The 24,047-nt window shown below is 33.5% G+C and overlaps 1 protein-coding gene across 1 annotated transcript in view; it reads right to left on the bottom strand.

The window, feature by feature from the left end:
- Positions 1–24,047, bottom strand: part of LOC118189316 (uncharacterized) — a 181,376-nt gene that overhangs the window by 38,760 nt on the left and 118,569 nt on the right. The window lies entirely within an intron of this gene.

Raw genomic sequence — 24,047 nt, 5'->3', positions numbered from 1 at the left:
ATGTTGAAAAAGATGTCTCTCTATTTATAACGCCTTCTTAGCATGCGTTCGTGGTGCAATGGTCAGCACGCTCGACGCGCATTCGAGAGATCCGTGGTTCTAATCACGGCAAGGGCATTGCTCATTTTTCATCTCTCCTGCCTCAAAAATACCTAATGTCTCTACAATGGCGCCTGAACTCAAAAGGAGGTGGATGATGATTCTCCACCACCAGAATTTGGCAACTGGGTCCCCTAATCCCCAGTCGCCCTCTAAAAGGCGGAGTATATAAGGTATTTTTTCCGCCTTCTTAGCATGCCTTCTTGGTGTAGTGGTCAGCGATTCGAGCAGTCCGTGGTAAATTGTTGAAATGCTTTCACGTATAAATTAGTGATTTCACAAGTAAATAAAAAAAGCTTAATTTAGTTGGTAAAAATTGCGTCGTGGACGTGCTGGAAGGTGAAACTCCTGTCATATAAGCTAATATTGTTATTCTCAAATTTAAAAATAATATTATTTGAATAAATAATTGAGATCAGGATTTTTTTTTTTTTTTTTTTTTTTTTTTTTTTTCCGTACTAAGGATTAGCAGATAAAAAAATCGCAGTATGAGAGCAAATGAAAGGGCCGTTATTTACAGATGTGAGACGAAAGAAAGAGAATCTGAAAATTTAATTTTAGAATAGTAAATTAGTTAAATCGCTATTATTTGTAAGGCTTTATTTTATTTAACTCATTACAATATTATTTAGTTTTGCGTTTACTTCCGTCGACCTGTACCAGAATACGAAATAGTTTAAAGTATAAAAAAAGTTTCCATTTAAAATTTTTTCAAGACAGCCTTTGGCAGCGTAGGACGGTGGTTACTTTAATTTAGATTCCTTTTGTTTAACATTAGCTTACAGGCAAAAGTTTCTGCTTGCCGGGATTTTTTTTTTTTTTTTTTTTTTTTTTTTGTGATTGCTTGATTATGGGATTCAATGATTTCGCTAAGTTTTTTTTTATATCGTACTAGAAAGCCCGGCGGTCATACGAACTGACCACTGTACTAGATACTATAAATTGTAATTAAAATTATTTGTGCAAAGGTGTCTCTTATTTTAAACTGAATTACTCAGGGCAGGCGGCGAGGACGCCCCTTTGCTTACTGCCCCAATGGGTTTTCCCTTTCTACTTGCTTAATTGCTTAGAGTACAATGAAGGAAACCACTGGCCTTCACCAAACTATATTATATTTCTTAAGAGCCCACCGCTAGCTCAATCAATAAAGGTGATTTAAATAATGAAATATTAATTCACATATCAAAGATTTCTTTGTACACAACATTTCTTGTGTAGATCTTTCCATCATTTTTAAGCTCGCCTTGCAAAGGACAACCCATTATTTTTAATTTTATGTCCGTTCTTTCACGAACTCTTGAACAGGCAACAAATAGTTGACCGTGTCCAAATGCAGGATTAGGTAAAAAAAAAAAAAAAAAAAAGGCCAACACGCTTAAGCGTTTGGCTTTGAGACTTATTGATGGTCATAGCAAAGGCAAGTTTTACAGGAAATTGTCTACGTCTCAATTGAAACGGCAACCCTGTGCCGTGGCAACTTCACCCCATTGGCTAGTACAGTTACGCAAGCTACCAATAAACTATCAGCGTCAAACAGACACTTGAGCCGCATATATATATGGGGTGAAGTAAGATCATCTCCTCCGAAACGGCCGGCTCTTGGGCTTAGCGAAGCACACCGTTGGATTCCGCAGGTCCGTGGCACTCCATTTTGACCATTCGCGGCTTCTTGAGGCTTTACTTAGCCGAGATATTAATTAAAAACTAATTTTCCCATACGTTTTCCCTACATTTTCCACTTTCTTTCTTGGGTTTTTCCTGTTAGAGGGATTTGGTTACGAGCCAAATTATGTTTTCTCGAATATCTTCGGAACAGCGCCGAGTTGAAATTCGAAACGCGTATCCTCGGATTCCAAACAATTCTCCGAATCCATCGATACCGTTCTCATTTTCGTACGACTTTAATCGGTTGCGGTTCGTACGACTTTAATCGGTTTAAAAACTGCGGAAACGTTAATTTCCGCTCTTATTTTTCCGAGTGGCAACAATAAACACACTTTAGATGCTTATATATATAAAAAGATTATATATTTGATTTAATGTAAACGTTGTTGAAAGCTATTTGTTTGTGCGTAAATGAATGGTCACGGAATGTTTCATATTAAATTTTTACTTTGCAAAAACTTCAGATCGAAGTGTTAATCACTATTTTTATTTAAACATTTATCTTATTTCAGTTTCTTATAGTTAGAAGTCAGACGGGACCAATGGTGTCCGGCAACTTTCTACTGCTACTCAGAAAATGGTTGGCAATGTAGGAATATTATCACAACCATATATTTAAACTTAAAACCCAAATTAAAAAATAAATTAGTGAAAAATTAAAGAGTCTTCTTTTTTCCACAGCAAACGCTTTCCCGGGAAACATTTATTCGCTTTGGATTTTCTTTAAATAAGAATTAAAATGTTTATGAAATTTGAACCTTTTTTTATCTTTGCCACTAATTTATGCTGAAAAGTAAAGCTTATTTTTTTAAAAAGAAATTTTGGATGCTAGTAAGCTCTAGTTATAATCTCAGAAATTAAAAAGATAAGAAAGCTTCATAATCTCTTCGGAGATCACGCTTTTTTTTTTTTTTTTTTTTTGTTTTTTTTTTTTGTTTTTGTTTTTGAGAGAGAGTTTCCAGAATTTTCCTTTTTAGAATATTTGCAAAATCTTGCTAATGATGTTTCTGAAACTAAATTAAGTTCTTTCTTTACAACAGATTATTAATAATTGACGCCTGTTATTATCAAGCTAATTAAATATATTTTAGATAGAACTCAAACAAGCACAATTATAAAAGTTTTAAATCAATGTGCTACAAAAATGAAACCAAATGATAAATTAATTCTATACTTTAAATAATTTACATAAATCGCTCAGTTGTGAAGATAATACGCATATCATTCTTTAAACATGTATAGTATACAAAATACATAGTTTATCCAAGATGGCTCAAAAGGATTGCATGATCAAATATTTCTTGAAATTTGACTATTAACTGATCATACGAGTTCATTTAAGAAGTGAATCAGATGTTACCCCGTATTTGGGTCGCAAAACATATTTTTGTAATAATGTATGAAATTTTATGTAGTTTCTATAGGAAAATATTTAATTAAAAACAATTTCCATAAACGGAATAGAGAAACAAAGAAATGACCTTCTTCATTCCATCAAATTTACATGAGAACATATTAATTACATTTTTGTCCGTTTTATGCATACGCATTAGAGATAGCTATGCATATTTGTTTCTCAATAAAGTTTTCGAAAGGTATCTTCTGCAAGAAAGACTCTATATCCAACAATAGGGATTTCGAATCGCATTTATGCAAATGGTTAAATTCGAAAATATTCATCTAACAAAGTACAATTTGTAAACAATAAGCCATGTTAATTTTACAGGTGTGCCCTACACTTATTTGGCATATTATGAAACTGGCTTTAAAATGGGATAATGCATATTAAATGAGGTAGTGTTTATTAATCTAACCATTTCCCTGTAAATGGTTAACCTAAAAATATTAACATGGCATTCTTTTCCAAAAGTCTAATAATCTGAAACCTTTCTCATTAGACTATATTGAGCTAATGTGTTGCTATATAATGTTTTAGTTAATGGAAGAGCCAACTTAACATTAAGCGATTTCCTTTATACGTTAATTTTCTAATGCTTTTGTAAATAATTCAGTGTCTTTGAAAGGGTCACTTTAACACATTTCAACACACTGTTATCTAAGGCAACAACAACGAAACACAACAGTTTGAATAAATTTAAGACAATTTTGTGTTTGCCATCCGTTACTAAGATACCGCAATCCATATAATTTTATAAAATCATTTAATGTGCTTTTCAGAAATATCATGAATTAAATACACTTTATGTAAACCAATCAGAATAAAAAGGATAAAAATAATGTCATTAAGAACTGTATTATTAGTTTTTAATATCTTAGATTAACAGACAAGTTAAATTTAAAGCTAAATAATTTTTGAGCTATGCGAAGTACATACATACGTCACAAAAAAATCTCTTTTGAATTTCCTTTAAATCCATTTTACAGCCTGTTTCGGAAAAAACAGTGCTTTATTCTGCACGTTTGTACAAAAGTCAAGCAAAAGAATCGTTCAGATAGATACGGAAACTGTCAAAATAGATTTTTCCGTTGAAATAAAATATACATTCGACTCTAGTGAAAAATTTTATTAAGAAGCATAATTGTTCAGGTTGCCTTTACTTTTGTCCTTCGGTGTATATCTTTATTTTAAGTAGATGAATTTTCTTTTTCATTATTTCTGTATTACTTTATTTCAAATACGAACTTATATGAGATGACATTTCTCAGTTTCAAATAAGCAAAGCTAACTGTCAAATCATATTTTATGGCTTTAATGTCTAAATATTGTTACAAAATCTTTTTATTATTTTGGGTATATGTATTATATGATACTTATTTGGGAGATCTCGAACAAATGAAAAGGTGTTTAAAAATTACATTAATCTAACTGTTTTTGAGAGAGAGAAGTTTAAATACAATACTTTAGTTCGGAAAACGACTTCCAAATTTAGTATGCTTTATTTGCTGAGAATTACTATTTTTATTTTGAAACAGCTGTATACCAATAACGGTAAATTGTGAATTAAAAAACATCATCGATAAGATAAAATGGTATGTTTATATCTGCTTTAATTTTAAGGATAAAATGGTATGTTTTTTAATAAGCATATTGAAGGATCTCGATATTTCAGAAAGAGCAAAATTCTTCCTGCTTTTATCACGTTCGCAGATTTCCCTTTACGCACCGAATTTTATGTAATGATGAAAGTAATCTATTTTTAAATCGTTCTTACTTCCTTGTACGAAGTAAAAAGAAAGTATTGTAATCGCGGAAAGTTTCAGGCAGCATATTTCAACGAAAATATCCATTTTGACAGCTATCGAATGCAATTTAACGATGTTTTTGCGTGATATCTGTACCTAAGGACAGAATAAAACACTCTTTTCCTCCAAAAAAATTATAAAACTGTTTTAAAATAAATTCTGAAGAGAATGTTTCGTGGCATCTATACGAACGTATGTAGGTACGTACGTACGAATCTCGCATAACTCAAAAACGAGTAGCCTCAGAAAGTTGAAATTTTATATATAGGACTGGTATAACACGTAGATGTGCACCTCGTATTTTGGTTGCAATCGGCCGCACCAAATCTATATAAATATATTTATATATATATCCACTCTTTTACCCGGCTCAGTTTCTTTACTCTTATATGTTCCTAAATTGTACATTTTTTGCTTTAAAAATGATTGAATTATGTTGTTATTATCTTCCGGTTAAGGTTTTTATGCCCTGTAGGCAATATTTTTAGAATTATCAACAATTGTAAAGTTGTTTAAGTGCCGCTAAGCCTAATAATTTATTTGATGGCGGCCATTGCTTGTTTACATTTGAAACAGCAGACTAGTGGATTTGTTGCCAATCTATAGAAACTTAGCTTCGCAACAACAAAGATAACGCCTTCATACATTATAGCGAATTAAATCACGCTTAATCCCTTCTGGAATTTTTTCGAGGAAATAGGTGTTTAAGATTTACTTCGTAATTTGTAATACAGATGTCTTGAGTTTTTATGTATTTTTGCTTTTTCGCGAAGTGAGAACTGAATTAGAGGAATGATAAATACTCAATCGTCTGTGAAAAACTCTTTCTTTTTGTTTTGTTTGCTTAATTTCTTGTATAGTACATTGTTCTAGCTTTATTACAGTATTTGAATAGAGCATGTGGCAACGATTAGATAATTCTTTAAATGATATAAATTTTTTGCATTCTGAGTTATAATATGAACGAAATATAATACTGTTAATTGAATCTAGCGCCAGAGTTTCGCTATGGTAAACAAATAGAGTGAATTTTAAAGTATGCATTTATTCTATCATGGTATGCGCTATCGACGAAGTAGATTTAATTCAATCCAATAAGTTTAAATGAAATGCAAGAAAAATGCGTATAATTTAATATTACGTACAAGGAAGTCATGTGGTGTACACATAAGATTTTTTAAAAAGATATTTGTATAAATGCTATCTTATGTTTAAAACAAATAAATGCAATATTAGATCCTGAAGTCAAATAAAAACAGTGTCGAATTTTAAATTCTAAAATGTCGTGCTCACTTGTTAAATCGAACTCGTTGTTGAATACGATTGAAACAAAAGTACCACTTTAACAACTGTCATGTTTTTTTACTCTTCGATAGGCTTAAAAAGAAAGTTTCGTTTTCTTTTACCATTTTTAACTTTCCCAAAACATTTTATGTTTGAAACTATTCTTTCCTGCAAATTTAAAATTGCAGCCGAAGAAGGATACTTTTTGCGAAGTATGAAGCAATGTAATGCACTGGAATGAAAAGAATTATGATAAAAATATTGCATCCAAAAAAGTATGTAAATTATTCCTTAAACAGTCATAATTGAAGTTGAATGTATAAATTATAATCGTAAAAATAAATAAAAAAAATTTCCGTAATTTATGGGGAATAACGATAACTGAGATAACATTTTAGTTGCGAAAAAATTTCTATGTATTCTACGCAAGCATGATCAACTGAGAACCAAAACTTAAATAAATCTGAATAAAGATTTCATCTTGAAGACTACGCAAATTCTTTCTACCTTTCGACCTAAACCTATAAAAAGTGTAAATATTTTGCAAAATGCGCAAGTAGTGTGTCAAGTTGTTTGTGGCCGCAACATGCTACTGAAGTAAAAATAAATATTTAATCTGCCTCGGCTGCCAGGTTACGGTACATTATGGATTCAACATTCTACATTCTATGCTATCTATGTTTCTACGCCATCAATACACTAATTTTGCATTCATTACATCTAAGATTATTGCTTCATTACAATCCAAGTATGGATCAGCATTCTATGCCATCAATATTGCAACTTAATTTTTAGTACAATAAGTGTTTATATTTATATACATATTTGTACACAGATATCTCCCGTTTTAATGGGTCGATTGGCAAAATTCAGATTGCATTTTTAATGGGGGGGAACAGTTTTATATATCCCGTTTTAATGGGTCGATTGGCAAAATTCAGATTGTATTTTTTATGTCTCCAAAGCGCGACTTGGAATATATATTAGATTTATATATAGTATTGTTTTAACATAGGTATTTTGACACAAAATCAGACGTTTCTGAAAAAAAACATACCAATGTTTTTCCATATATCAATTCTACGATTCAGATTATGCTCAGATATTAAATTTTGTAATAGTTGGTGCGAAATTTACGGAGAAATTCTAAAATTTATCTTGGCGCAATATTCTCAGTTTGTGCCAAGAATAATTCACTTGACGGACTTCTTAATATATGGCAACCAATTTTCCTTTCCGTTTCATTATGTCGGAAAGGAAAAAAAAAGGCACCTCGTTCCTGCCTTTTTGTGCATAAGCGGGAAAAAAGTCACATCGTTTTTACTTTCAAATAATTTTAGCAAAGTGTCTAAACCGCATATGATGTTTTATCGCTTTCAACAAATATGCGAAATTTCAAAACGAGCGAATATATAAATTCACGTATATCTTCGGAAATTTAGATTAAAATCTGTAATTTTTTGCAAATATATGGTAAAAATTTCATAGATTATAATTCAAAATGTTTTTAAAAAAAATTTATAAAAATTATTTAAAAATAAAAATTTAAAAAACAAATCATAAAAAATGGGTGAATTTTATTTGTAATGAACCTACATTCCGAAATGTGAAAAGAAAAATCAAATAAGTTTAATGAAAAAAGAGAGATTAATAAATATATACCAAGCTCAATTAACACTGAGAAGCTAAAATTTTGAGAGCTAATTTTTTAAAACATACTAGTGCGATTTTTACAAAAGTTCGTAGTTTGGCGAAATTTGAGTCGCAGAATGGAAATATGGGAAAATATTGGTATGTTTTTTCAGGAAAAGTCCGATTTTGTGTCGAAATAGCTATATTAGAACAATGCTACATATAGTAAGTCTATCCTAAGTCGAGTCTTAAGTCGACTTAGGATATATCTAAATATATATATATATATATATACTATATATACACAGCGGGTATATGCATATACATATATATATGCATATACATATATATATGCATATACATATATATATGCATATACCCGCTGTATATATATGCATATACCCGCTGTGCAACTCAGCTCATGTGCTCAGTTTCGTTTATTCTTATATGTTGATAAATTGAGCAATTTTTGCTTTAAAAATGATTAATGTTATTCTTACCTTCTGGTTAAGGTTTTTCTGCCTTTAGTTAATCTTCACGCAATAGTTGCAGAATTGTCACCAATTTAACAGTTCAGTGAGGTTAAGCCTAATTTTTTACGACAGCAGCCATGTTTTGTTTACATTTTAAATTTAGCAGAATAGTGAATTAAGTCAGTTATACATGGATTAATAGAAGGCATCAATATATTAACTCAGTGTATCAAACAGTGATGGAAGTATGACTCTTTGAAAACTATCCGAACTATACATGAAAATTAAGGAAACACAAAAAGTTGTATGTAACACTTTTATCTAGTAATATTTTATGTAGTATTTTAGCACAAAAATCTTTTATATATTGTGCAAAGGAAAGTTTATATGACTGTACCTGCATGTTACTTTTTAATAAATTTACTTTATATATCTAATTTTGTAGAATAATTTCAACATGTAAAATGTATTTAAAGCATTCAGAAGTAGTATTCAGAAAACAGAAAGTGTTTCGTTTTGCCTGCATTAAACCTTCAAAAGGGAAAGATTTTCGTTATATGTGAAAAAGTCTTACAAATGGGCCACAGCAATGCGTTTATTTTTCCTGACTATGTCAACACCTGCTTAGCAATTCATGTATAGAAAGAAAGAAAACTATAATTTAAAAAAAAAAAAAAAATTGCCAAAAAGGTCAATTTGCCCAATGGGGCTATTCATTTCGTTTTAACATTTTGCGTTGGCTCACTATAAAATTCTGAATCACTTTTCAAATTTTTACCATCAAATATTAGAGCCCTGCATTATATTTAAATAAATTAAATAATGAAGAATCTGCATGAATGTAAGCATATTTCTCGCAGTGTGAAAAAACAATCATACTTAGGGTCATCTAATTTTGAATAACTTGGTCCTCCACTCTTATGGGCACCTGAAAGCCAAAATTTGGAATTTGGTATTTGTGAAAGATATTTTGTAAAAATTTAACGAACTTTTGATTAACAACCTCAACGATTTTAAAGCGTTCCATTAACATCGCGTGTATTTTCAAGCACGGATATTTTATGCGCGAAGATTTGTTACGTTTCTTACTGGTATTATGCTGGTAGCATAGCAACGCAAATACGTTACATTGTGTAACGGTATTTTGCGTTGAATGTCGCTTTACTTTGAATGTCGATATTACTTTTTAAATCCCGTTTTGAATCCCCCGTGAAAAGTACGACCCTTTTTGGCGTAATATAACTGAAAGCTTTCAGACGTTTTTAATATATTATTTATATTAATGGTTATCAGTATAGCTTAATGATCTGCCAAATTAAAGCAAGATAAATGAGTGACAAAATATTGGGTATAAAGTGGAAAAGTTAATTTTTTGACGCATGTTTCTCTGCAAAGTAACTTTTAAGGAAGAGAAAACGTTTTACAGACAATTGCTGAACTTTCGAGCGGCAATGCTGTACCTGGTATGACTGACTTCGTTCTGTGGGCGAGAATAGCGGTTTTTTTTTTTTTTTTTTTTTTTTTTTTTTTTTTTTTTTTTGGCTAATGTACTTGGTTTGGTTTACAAATAGCTGTAACATTTGTTCATTTGCTTTTATTTACTCCTGAACTTATGACTATTCATTCTTTTTTGTGTGTGTGATCGCTTGTTTTTAGGAAAGTACACGTAGTCCTAGAAGAGAATGATATCGTCATATTGCATAACGGATTTATGACAAGGCAATAAAGACTTCTCGGATACACAGCATTATCAAGCAAGATTCTGATAGATAAAACAGTTACCATTAATTTCAAAAGTGAAACAGTACGGAAAATCTTTGCAAAAACTTGTAATAATTATTTCGATTGAGGAAAACGAAATATGACGTTAAATTGATTACATATGGGCATTAAGTCTTAAAACTCCGCAAAGAAAACAACGTAAACTGTTCTTAAAGTATGTGAAAATACAGGGTGACTCAAACTTTTGTTAAACCCATTAATTCATTGAATAAAGTGGCCAACAGATGGCGCTTCATATGATAACAACAGCAATAATTACCATAACAATTGATTTTCAGCAAAGACTATGTTCTTTATAACAACTGTTCAACATGTAGGCCGGCATTCATCAAAATTACGTATAGTCGAGGGACAATGTTGTGAACTGCACTGTGCAGCATATCAGTAGGTATTGTGGGAAATTGCCGTGGGGATGTTGTCTTTTAGTGTCCCTAATGAGGTTTTCTTTTCAGTTTTGTTTTCCTATTTCTAGCATGTGTGTCACTTTTTACCTCTCTATCTACATTATTCCTTGAGTTATTGCATTTTCAAACGTTACCAGATTTTTGGGTCGTCCTGTATATATTTACGAGCACATACGACATTCGTATTCCTTAAAACGTTCTTTGTTTAACACATGAAAAATCTTTTAAAACCAAATTCTAAACTATTAACTAGTGGTAAAGAAATATTTATACATATTCGGTAATTACTTAGCTGGAACCTTCCGGCAATGATGGCTGCCAAACGAGAATTTAAAAGGGCGAGTCAAATGAAAGTGAGCCAATGCGAATATATGACAAACAGAGTACTTTATTTAAAGGTAGTCTCCATGAACATTGAGACATTTATCCCATTGACAAATGAGCCGCGTGATCCCCGTCTCATAAAACTCCTTGGGCTGTCGATTCAAAAAGTCTGTAACCGACTTCTTCACGGCGGCGTCCGACACGAATCTGGTACCCTTGAGATGTTTTTTCAGTTTACCGAAAATGTGAAAGTCGCATGAATCTGAGCTGTATGGAGGATGTTGCAGCGTGTCCCACTTGAACTTTGCCAGTTGTGTCTTAACCACATCAGCGACGTGGGGACGAGCATTGTCGTGTAGCAAGATCACACCATTCGTCAATCTTCCAGGTCGTTTGTTCTTGATTGCGACACGCAGCCGATCCAGCGTTGCACAATATCGCGAACTATTGATAGTCTCTCCACGTTTAGCAAATTCAATCAGTAATGGCCCCTGACGATCGAAAAAAAAACTCAATAGCACCTTTCCCGACGAAACGACAGCCTTTGCTTTTTTCGGGGGTGGTGAATTCAAATGTTTCCACTGTAAGCTTTGCCGGCGTGTTTCAGGTTCGTAGTGGTGGCACCATGATTCGTCTCCGATCACAAATGCAGACAAGAAGTCGTCACCCTCATTGTGATACCGGATGAGATGAGTCAAAGCAGCGCCGAACCTCTCCGTTTTCTGGCGGTCGTTCAAAATTTTGGGCATCCATTGAGCACACAAAAGCCGATAACCGAGATGATCATGAATTATGGCGTGAACCGAACCGTGACTGATGTTCACACGCTCTGCCAGTTCATCGATGCTTATCCTCCGTTCTTGTCTAATCAGCTCATCAACCTGTGCAATTATGTCGGGGGTGATTGCAAGGTGGCTTTGGCCCGGTCTTCGATCGTCTTTGCAACTTTCACGTCCTTCTCTGAACCGTTTGCTCCAACGCTTCACAGTGGCCAATGCGATGCAATGTTCACCGTATTCAGCAGTCATACGGCGACTAATTTCATGTTGGGAAACACCTTCAGCTGTCAAAAACCTGACCACACCACGCTGTTCCTCTTTTGGAGCGTCCATTATGTCACGCTACCGTCTTCAACCCAGTGTAAGAGCGTCTTAAAGAACTTTAATCTCACACTTTCGTAAATGAAGGCTGTCTCTGTACTACGCCGCAGATGATGGACCGAACCATTCTTCCTTAGGAGGGGTTGGCTCACTTTCATTTGACTCGCCCTTATATTATTTTGGTCTTTGATAAATCAACTACAACAACAGTGAACAAACCAATTTTTTGTAATTATTCGCACCTCTGATTTATTCACCTTATTGATGCACTATGGTGCATCCAATAAGGTGAATTTTACCATTGTTTTGTTAACCAGTTTTCACCATGTAAATAATTACACGAGCAAAATGGAGATATATTTTTACAGCTACCAAAATTTTACCATTGCTTAAGCTATAAATATTATGATTTCTATTTCACCTAGAGTAACCAGATTTGCTGCAAGCATATGAATAATTGTTTTCAGTATATGCAAGTAAATATCTTTGAATTTTCTCTACATGTAAAATTAAAATCAAACTGCGTTTAAAGCAGATGACTGCACTTAAGCCTTTAAATACATCTGCAAAATTAAATACGCTTTTTCTCTCAACTTCAATCCATTTAAGTATAGAAAAAATAATCTTCAATCTTCAATCAATAGAAAAAATTACTTCAATCCATTTAAGTATTATTTTTGTATTGCGTTTATTAATATTTTCAAAAAAAAATCTTTGTTTACGAAATAGCTGCACTGATAAAAGATTAATCGATTAAGGCAAAGCAAACTCAAAGGCTATCTGTAGGGAGCAAAGACGTTTTCAGTAAGTATTATCTGTCTCCTGCCTACGGAAGGAAACTGTCTCCTGTCTACGGTTCACACGAGGAAACGGTAAGAACGCACATGTAGCCGACTCGTTCACTGAGATTTGAACACAAAATTTAATCAATAATGCTTAGCGAATTTTCTGCTCTCCCATGAGCTCAAAAATAATAATGGTTTCCATTGCTTTATCCATGGAAACCATTTTTATGTTCTGTAAATGCCTGAAAGATATTGAGTATCTTTCTCAAGGTTGATTATGTTATAAAAGGCGCTAAACTATTAGTAATTGAATTCATTAACTGAATAATTATAAGCTGGAAATAACTTATGATTAAATACTTTTCTCAGATCTGCAGACAATTCGATTTTGCATTTTGTACTTACATTAATTACCTAATGTAGTGAATTCATTTACCCAAAGGAGTAAAATAAAATCTTTTTACTAAATGCATCATAACAAGCGTTTAATAGGATTACTTACATAAAGTACAGATTTATTGCAAGCAAGGAGAGAACCTACGAAATTTTTAGAAAGAAAGCGTCTTCTAACACTCAAAGTTGTACTGCGCTATTGTTATAAAAGAATCTGAACTTTTAAAAAGTCTTTTCAATTAAATGGAACGACTTTTAGCTGCAGATGAGAAAATCAGTTAATGTAAATATAACAGTTTGACATAAAATACTTGGAATTAGCAAGTGTTATGTAGAGAAATTATCTGATAGCGTTATAAAAAAAATTAGGTGAATGATTTTATGATTTATGGAAATTTAAATTTTATTTTGATTCTGAATTATTTAATTTAAGGCTTTAATTTTGGGGAAAGACAGATGCTTCTGGGAATATTATTTAGTTTAAAAGAGTATTATTTATTTTCCTCTATTTGTAAATCTTGTACAAACTTTTATTCATTGTGAAAGAAGCAGGGAAAGGGAGGCAATTTTCGCCAAGTCATGATTTCGCGCGCTTTAGAATGTTCGAGAAAGAATTTTCATTGTTAGTTGACCTTAAGAGAGGAAAGTACGTGACGGAAAGGTCAAAGGTTGCTACTTGTCTTTCAATGTAAGTCATTCAGGTTTTGGCGATTGAGGGTCCGGTTGTTGGCTAAGTGAAGAAGGGCGCGCATGCGCGATCACCCTTATTTCCGCATTCTGGAGTTGAAAACGAAGATTTTGCCATGATTAAGGGGGCGATAAGTGAAGCCATAGTGGGAGCCCGTTTGGTGAAGGAGAAGAAGGAAATTTGAGTTGGACACACTTACTCTGGACTTACATTTTGACTCTGGACTCGTTTAGGCTGACTCTCGGACTGACTCGCTGATTTTTGGGCTTGCTGGACAAAATGTAAGTGACTCCGAGAGGTGTTTTCCGGCGGGGAGCGGCAAATATGCTCCCCGGCCGCGTTTGGTTAAGAGGCGAGACACACTTACTCTTGACCGGAGAAAGGAAAAGATTTAGTCGGCATCGAGCAGTGCTTCCGGCGGGGAGCGGCAATTATGCTCCCCGGCCGCGGGTTTTCTCAAAAATGCGAAGAAAAAAAAAACTGTTGAGCGAATAACAAAAAAAATTAACAGAGACTTGGGTCTCTATCTGTATCGGCAAAAGTCAGGACGATGTCCTCTGAACTCCGACTTGAAAACAGAAGGAATTATGTCACCTTAGTCAACTGGAAGCCTGCGTTAGCCGTTCTCTAAAATGCCTAGCTTAATTGTCTACGTTTTCCTTGGTGGAGCTGAGAGTCTAGGCAGACAGCCGTGCGGTGTAAGCTGTTCTCTTGCTTCCAGTGGGAACAATTTTCTTCTATGGAAACCAGTAGCCGGCGTAAGATTTGACGGTATAGCTGATGTAATTTATTGTCGTGCCGTTCGAGTCTCTGTCTTGCGGATTTGCCAAGTGACGTAAGGATAGAGCTAAGATATGAGCTCTCCTCCACTTCAAGAGGTCCACTCAAGATAAGTATCATTTTTTTTTTGGTGTGTTTGAACTTTAGGCAAGTTTTTCAAAAACGTCCTTAGCAGTAAAAACAACGTCGAATCAAAAATTTAACTCTCTGGCCATAAATTGTTTCCCTTTCCTTTCTTTTAAATCACCAGACAAACCTTAAGTTTTTTATGAATTTAAATGAACAGACTCTCAGATGAGGTTAAGACTTTTCTTATTGTGTTGTAATTGAATAAACTGATATTTAATCTGGAACCTCTTACAGTATGTTTTCTTTATATATTTAATATGAACTTTTCCTTTATATCTTGTATATGTTTTATGTTTTCGATCCTCTCACGGCGCGGTCCCGGAATGCATTTTTTTCACAACGCAAAAATGCTGTACACGTTTCACTATACGATCACTTCCTTTAACGGCAAGTAGTTTCATATTTAACATTTTTTTATATGAATTTAAGATATAACATTGGTCAAGATGCCTACACCAGATAAGTGTATATATATTTTTTTTTTTTTTGTGTTTATTCGAACCTCTCACGAAACTTTTTTCTTTATAACATTGGTGCCGTGAAGTAAGATTCATAACATTATTTCCCGGCGTGAACTTAAGCTATTTAACACTGGTGCCGTGACCTCTGCTTAGTGAAGGATCGAATCAGTAATTGATTTTGAATTTACCTATTTTTAGTAATTTACTGTTTTAATGAAGTTGTTAATACAAGAGGATAAATTTTGAGAATCTTTGTGTATTTCAGGAATTTAGGACTTTAACGTTAGGCAATCAGAATTGAACTTTAAAGTTAGGAAAAATATATATTTTTAATGTAGGAGAATAGGTACTGTACATTCTTCTGTTGAAAATCCTTGAGTGTTTTCTAGATGTGTATTTTTGATTTTCGACGTACTGATTTATGATACAAGATGGAAAATGAATTATTTCACGATAATCCTATGCTATTTGTATATCCTTGTAACAAGTTTCGAGTGCTTGTCTTTAAAAACTGGACTCATTTTTTGAGCACTTCTAAGAGAAAGAGATTAAAGACTCTAATTATTTTACTGAATGAGACAAGCCATAGCTATGCGTAGCTAGAAATTTTTTTTGTGTGTGTGTTTTTGCTAATTATTTAGCCTAGAATCTTGTGAAATGTGTAATTGTGAGGGGTAACGTTAGAGAAATTTTGATTTTTTTTTTTTTTGACTTAATTGAATAATATTTTGTGAAATGTATGTAATGTTTTCGTGATTCTCTAGCGTAGTATATTATTGCTTTTTGATTTACAATGTTTTGTTATGATTCCAGTATATTGTGTAATGTGTTAGAAAATTTAATTTAGTATTGAGCAATGAATTTTATAAGTTCTGAAGGCATAATGATACAAATGAATGAGTTAAACAAATTGAAGGTTATTTTTCAATTGCAAAGTTCTGTTTTAAAGTGAACATGGGTTAGATTTGAATTTTTGCCTGAGATCAGCAATAGTGATGTTTGGTTATTTAATTTTTTTTTGGATTGTATTCTTCAGCTTGAGTGAAGTTCTAATTAGTTAATGAGTCAGAGTAATTGAGATTAGTTATCTTCTGAGTTTAAGTTTGTGAAGAGTTGTCATGTGAGAATTGTTTAAACAGTAGAAATAGAGTTAGTCTTGTGAATTGTAGAAAGTGAATTTTAATGAGAATTTTGTGACAACGGGAATTTGTTTTGTGAAAATGTTTGAAATAAGTTTGAGAAGATTAGTTACTTATGCTCTGTACTCATGTGTGGGAATTTTCTGTTGATTACAAGTAGTTTGTCTTGAATTTGCTAGTGAATCGTAATAGATTTGATCTGAGTTATTGAATTTTCTTTCTTGGTTGGACTTGTTGCTGAATTTGGGGTTAATTCTTGTTTTGGCTTAAGTTTTGTATTTGAATTGGTAGTATCAAGATAGTTGTATCAGGTTTTTGTTTTGTTTTGGTGGTTTCTGCCAAGGTCCGTAAAATGTAAGTTCTCTGATGTTTGGTTTCTGTGGAAGAATTGAGATTTCTGTGGTCATAGGAAAATAGTAGAATTTGAGTTATGGATTTCATTTGTGTGATTTTTAGGGATTTTGAGTTACGAGTTATGAGTATTTTTTTTAGTTTAGCACTTTTGAGAACTTTGCATTTGTTGCTTGCAGTTAGGTCTTGCGTGAAGTTGTAATGTCCTGAAAGCTCGTTTTCTTGTAAATACTTGCACTTCATGGTGGCACTTGACCTCTTACACCGGGAGAAACAGGAACTTGTTATCTGAGAAAACTATTGTTGTATCTTTTTCATTGTGTTGGTTCAGGATTGTAACGTTTCAGTCAGCGCACTTTTCTTTCCGAGATAGGAGATCTTATGTTCTCTTTCAACGTGTCTGGGGGTTTGCTTGATACGTAAAGTTTGGGTCTGTCATTCATAATACAGCGCTTCTCTCAGCTTACATGGACGCGGTAAAGAGTTACTTTGTTTCTTTTGTTTGGGTGGAGGTGTTGTTGAAAGCTGCTACTTAGGTTACTATACAACGTTTTGGAAGTCTGATGCAGAATAGATCTCAGTTTTTGCCTAAAATTGGGGGGGTTTCTTTTGAACACTTTTTTTTTGATTTGTGATATTTTATTTAGTGTTCTAGTAACGTGCTTCAGTCCAGCTTTGATTGATTTCTTTGACTAGGTTGAATTTTTTTTCTCGTGGACTTAAGGGATTTTTAGAATTACTGGATTTTTTTTTGGTGTTGTCTTACTAAGGGGACTTAAGTTTGGTGTTGTTACTCTCTAGTGTTTACCGTGAGGTTTGAAATTTTTAGCGGCACTTCACTCTTGCTGGTTGATTTTTTTTTGGCTTGATTTGAATTACAGTGAAATATTTTTGACTTGATATGGTTTAACGTAATGATTAGGTGTGTATTGGTTTAGGTATTGCAGTTTAAAAATTTTTTTTAAGTATCACTGATCTCATTGCTCATTTGAATTATGTACGAAATTTTTACAGTTTAATTGTATTTTCATTTTATGTGTATATGTGTATCTTGGTAGTATTTGTAAATTTTTGGCCAAATGTTATTTTGTATATGCATTAGGTTGTATTATTACTATTATTTTTGTGTGTCTTGGATAAAATTCTAATTGGTATTTGCACAGCGTATTCTGGATGCTATTTTCGGAATTGATTTTGGTTGGATTGAATTTTTGGACAATCACGTTTTCTTTCTTTCTGATTTTTTTGTGTGGGGTATTTTCGGCTGGTTCCGAGGTTCCTTGTGTTGTAACGTTCTTTTCTTTTCTAATGCTTGGCCCTGATCAGGCCGCTTTTGTTCTTAGACGTGATTGTTTGGGATTCATTCCTGGAAGTTATTCAATTTCGTAGTACTTAAGGGGATCTTTACTCTTTTTTTTGAATACGTTCATGTGACATATTTTATCTGGAAGTGTTTGAATTATTAGTGTGTTTATCTTCTCAGGAATGTATTTTATGTATTTGCGGCGCGTTAATTATCTTATTTTTATTTATTTCATTTTTTTTTGTGGTGTGAGCAATTGGATTAGATTATTTCTTTCTTCAGGTGTGTGTATTCGAACACATTCAGTGGCTTATCTATCGTAAGGGAAAAATTGAAAGATAAAGTCTTCTTCAACTTTGAAAGAGTGATTGTTCTTCCTTGGTCGAAGGTGAGACGTAGGAGGGTGAAATCTGGTTTCTTTTATGGTCAAGTTCCTCTACTAAGGAGTATTGTGGTGCTGAGTTCACATTCCGGGGTTGGTTGCTTTCATTTTCTCGCGTTGAAGGCTGCAGGGGGGGAGTTGTTAACACAATGATTTCTAACTACAGGGTTTTCCCTCGCTTGCATTGACAACTCCGTACTCATTTAATGTACTCCATGATTGTGCTCAGCAGAAATTGTCGCAATAGTAGAATGTGTTCGACCTCAGGTGAAATTGTTTACATTAATGGACTGAAAAGGAATGAATAGATAAATAAACGTTCAGAAATGTGGCCACACAGAGACTGCAACACTAATGTGATGCAATGAACTGAAAAAAAAAAAAGAGAAATTCTTTTTGTCATTATTGATTGATCTTAGACATATTTTGTTTGTGATTAGCGCCTTATTTTTATTTTTATTTTTGTATGTGTTCTGAATATTTCTATGTAATTAATTAAGTGAATTAATTGATGTTTTTGATTAATTATTTTTGATGATTTTCTTTGAGTATTTTAATTAGTAATCGCTTTGATTAATCTTGTTGTTTTACTTGCACATTTTGGACTTGAAATTTAATGTGTCAGTAACGTCACTGTTACCAAGGAGTCGTGTGAAATATTGTTACATTATGTTATCCTTTAGCCTTATTGCACAGTATGAGTCATGGTATTTCAAGAAGTGTCTGTCTGCTAAATTTTGGTAAACCAAAATTTAATTCCTTTGGGGAAAGGAATGTTATGTAGAGAAATTATCTGATAGCGTTATAAAAAAAATTAGGTGAATGATTTTATGATTTATGGAAATTTAAATTTTATTTTGATTCTGAATTATTTAATTTAAGGCTTTAATTTTGGGGAAAGACAGATGCTTCTGGGAATATTAATTAGTTTAAAAGAGTATTATTTATTTTCCTCTATTTTTAAATCTTGTACAAACTTTTATTCATTGTGAAAGAAGCAAGGAAAGGGAGGCAATTTTCGCCAAGTCATGATTTCGCGCGCTTTAGAATGTTCGAGAAAGAATTTTCATTGTTAGTTGACCTTAAGAGAGAAAAGTACGTGACGGAAAGGTCAAAGGTTGCTACTTGTCTTTCAATGTAAGTCATTCAGGTTTCGGCGATTGAGGGTCCGGTTGTTGGCTAAGTGAAGAAGGGCGCGCATGCGCGATCACCCTTATTTCCGCATTCTGGAGTTGAAAACGAAGATTTTACCATAATTAACGGGGCGATAAGTGAAGCCATAGTGGGAGCCCGTTTGGTGAAGGAGGAGAAGGAAATTTGAGTTGGACACACTTACTCTGGACTTACTTTTTGACTCTGGACTCGTTTAGGCTGACTCTCGGACTGACTCGCTGATTTTTGGGCTTGCTGGACAAAACGTAAGTGACTCCGAGAGGTTTTTTCCGGCGGGGAGCGGCAAATATGCTCCCCGGCCGCGTTTGGTTAAGAGGCGAGACACACTTACTCTTGACCGGAGAAAGGAAAAGATTTAGTCGGCATCGAGCAGTGCTTCCGGCGGGGAGCGGCAATTATGCTCCCCGGCCGCGGGTTTTCTCAAAAATGCGAAGAAAAAAAAAACTGTTGAGCGAATAACAAAAAAAATTAACAGAGACTTGGGTCTCTATCTGTATCGGCAAAAGTCAGGACGATGTCCTCTGAACTCCGACTTGAAAACAGAAGGAATTATGTCACCTTAGTCAACTGGAAGCCTGCGTTAGCCGTTCTCTAAAATGCCTAGCTTAATTGTCTACGTTTTCCTTGGTGGAGCTGAGAGTCTAGGCAGACAGCCGTGCGGTGTAAGCTGTTCTCTTGCTTCCAGTGGGAACAATTTTCTTCTATGGAAACCAGTAGCCGGCGTAAGATTTGACGGTATAGCTGATGTAATTTATTGTCGTGCCGTTCGAGTCTCTGTCTTGCGGATTTGCCAAGTGACGTAAGGATAGAGCTAAGATATGAGCTCTCCTCCACTTCAAGAGGTCCACTCAAGATAAGTATCATTTTTTTTTGGTGTGTTTGAACTTTAGGCAAGTTTTTCAAAAACGTCCTTAGCAGTAAAAACAACGTCGAATCAAAAATTTAACTCTCTGGCCATAAATTGTTTCCCTTTCCTTTCTTTTAAATCACCAGACAAACCTTAAGTTTTTTATGAATTTAAATGAACAGACTCTCAGATGAGGTTAAGACTTTTCTTATTGTGTTGTAATTGAATAAACTGATATTTAATCTGGAACCTCTTACAGTATGTTTTCTTTATATATTTAATATGAACTTTTCCTTTATATCTTGTATATGTTTTATGTTTTCGATCCTCTCACGGCGCGGTCCCGGAATGCATTTTTTTCACAACGCAAAAATGCTGTACACGTTTCACTATACGATCACTTCCTTTAACGGCAAGTAGTTTCATATTTAACATTTTTTTATATGAATTTAAGATATAACATTGGTCAAGATGCCTACACCAGATAAGTGTATATTTTTTTTTTTTTTTTTTGTGTTTATTCGAACCTCTCACGAAACTTTTTTCTTTATAACATTGGTGCCGTGAAGTAAGATTCATAACATTATTTCCCGGCGTGAACTTAAGCTATTTAACACAAGTAACATGTAGAAGCAAAAATATGGTTACCGTCACTCTGTTTATTTATGTCTGTGTGTAACGTGTATTATATATATGTTGCAAAATATCATATATATGCATATGTTGCTACGAAATTTAACTTTTAAAATAATGTTTGTTAAAATGTTATGTAAGAATTATATTAATTTTATTAACAGTTAAATTTGAGTTAAAGTTCGTTTCCTGTCAATTCTAACTTACTACTTCTGGCCAGAAAGAGCGGTATTTAAATCAGGTATTCTAACTGCCCGCGTCCGCCTTTTTATGCTACTCTCTCGTAAGCTATTATTACGCTCGGCAGTACTTTAGGTCCTTGATAGCTTCGCAGTCTATTAACGTTAAGAGTCCAACTCTCTTAGAATTTTGACGGCTTCGGCAATACCTCTTTAGTTTAGATTAGTTTAGTATTATTCTTAGTCTCTTAAGTTCAAAGCGCAAGTGTCTGCTTTATTGTACACTCCAAAACGGAGTTTTGTTAAACCTTATTTGGAATAATAAAGGGCTAGTTTACCCTTCTATCATGTTGTTTCCTGTCACACGAACTCAAGCGATTATTTGCATATCAATTCTTAAGATTTTTCACTTCCAACAGTAACTTAGTGTTACAAAGTGAGGAACTCTCCAGTTAAAATATGTTTTTTATATCAAAGCCTTAAACCAAGTTGCTTAATGAGTTCCGAATACATGTGTCGTTCCTATGAATCATATGAGCCTCAATTCGTTGAATTGAGGCATGTGACGTTCCTCTGAATTATTATTTTTTAACTTTGAATACAAAATTGATTCCTTAATTCTTGACTTAGATTATTTATTTTGATTTAATTTAGCATGATTTAATTAGCTTGCTTTAGAATTTCTTAGGCTATTTTAGTCTTTTCAGTTTTTAAATTCTTTTACTATTTTTTAGCATTTATATAGAACGATTGGTCTAACTTGAGTACGAATGCATGTAATGAAAAGACCTTAACATTTGAGAAAATTTAGAATTTTGATTTAAAATGAAAGTTTGATACTTAAAAAGCGGTTTTTAAACTCAAATGATTTAGAGGAACGAAACATGTTTCGGAACTTATTAATCAACTTGTTTAAGATTTCAAAACACGTTTTCCTTGAAAAATTCTGCTTGAAGCGTTAAACAGATGAGATTCGTTCAAAATTATATGTTTCATTATGTATAATGTTCTGTAATTTTTTTTAGAAAAATTTTCTCTTTTCACAATGTAATTTTCATTTAAAGATTCCGTTTTTGAAAGTTTCATTAATTTGCGTTTATTCAGTTTGGTGTTTTACCCGGGAAAGAAAGGTTAGACCTTCATATAGAAAGTACATAATTTTATTAATTTTCTCTCCGACGTTTATTTTTGATTTTTATAATTTTTTAATCTAGCATCACACACGCAGATTCGTCTCTTTACTTTCTAATTTTTTAAAACTTCATTAAAGACTGTTCTCAAGAAAACATATATATATATAATGTATTTCCCGTTAAATACTCTAAGAGCTTCACATTAAACTTAAAACATTAAACGTTAAATACTTCACGTTAGATAGTTTAAAAGCTGCAATCTAAATTGGGGTTTAATCTTAGAGCAAATAAACTTAAAAGACATCAAAAACGAAATAGTATCATAGTTTAGGGAGAAAATTTAAAAATGCTTATCAATAGATAAGAGATCAAGAAAGGATAACACTGAAAAATTTCGAAAATAAACCTGTAATCAACAAAAGGGTAAGCTCTTTAATATTAGAGATTAAGCTAACAAAAATAACAGATGTTCAATCGAAAAAAAAAAAATTAAGCCTAGAAAAAGTTTGAGACAAGAAAATATTTTCGGTTTTATAGTTTGTAATAAAACTCACTTTTTTATATAAAAATAAGTATAAATGAACTTCATTCAGTCAAATATCTTCCATTCTCTTTGATGATCTTTTGACATTTTTCGGGTAAATTCATAATTCCGAGGGTCAAAGGAAATATGGTCTTTATCAGAAAAAAGTGAACCCAATGTCATTTGAGATCATCGTTATTACTGAACTTTTTGCCAATTAAAAGGTTTTGTAAATTTTGAAGTAAATGATAATCCAATGGTGAAAAATAGGCGGGCTATACGGATTCCCGACCAAGTTCCAGTAATTTCGTACGTGGTGCTAAAAATGTGTAAGGCCTCGCATTATCGTAGTTGAACGCAGTTCCTTTGTGATGTGCCAATTCTAGCCTTTTCCCTTTAATTGCTTCCTCCAGTTTCAAAATTTGCTGTGTAAGCATCTGAATTTACAGTTTGGCTGCTTGGAAGCAGCTCAAAGTACACAGCATCTTTGCAATCGCAACAAATTGACAGCATGATCTTTTTCATATGCAATTTAGCTTTTGATATGATTTATGCTGGCTCGCCATGTTTGGATCATGTTCGTTTTCGATTAATGTTATATTAGAGGATCCATTATTTTATTTCCAGGGGCAACTCTTTCGAAAAGGGTAAACCGCATTCCGTTTTAAATGCTTATAGCAAATCTTGATTCGTTGAATTTCATTCGCCGACCAGCGAGGCTGAGGGTTAAAGTTATAAGGTATTTCTCCCACTTCCCTAGCGTGCCTTCGTGGTGTAACGGTAGCACGCTGGGCCGGTATTCTAGAGGCCCGTGGTTCAATTCCCGGCTAAAGCGGTTGCTAATTTTTCCTCTTGCCTGCTTCCAATTAACCTAATGACTCTACAAGTGGCGCCCGAACTAAAACGGGTTGTGGATGATGATTCTCCGCACCCAGGATTTGACGACTAGGTTCCCTAAAACCCTAGTCGCCCTTTAAAAAGGGGAGTATTAAAGGTATTTCTCCCACTTCCCTAGCGTGCCTTCGTGGTGTAACGGTAACACGCTGGGCCTTTATTCCAGAGCTCCATGGTTCGATTCCCGGGAAAGGTGGTTGCATATTTTTCATCATTTCTGCTTCCAATTAACCTAATGACTCTACAAAGTCATACTGATAATTTGGTCCGAGGTTGCATGAGCGTTT

The sequence above is a fragment of the Stegodyphus dumicola genome, chromosome 5 (assembly GCF_044657685.1).
Source record: "Stegodyphus dumicola isolate Sdum_Otavi_A_Nest chromosome 5, ASM4465768v1".
In the NCBI taxonomy this organism is placed as follows: Eukaryota; Metazoa; Arthropoda; class Arachnida; order Araneae; family Eresidae; genus Stegodyphus; species Stegodyphus dumicola.
This window is presented reverse-complemented; position numbering and strand designations above follow the sequence as displayed.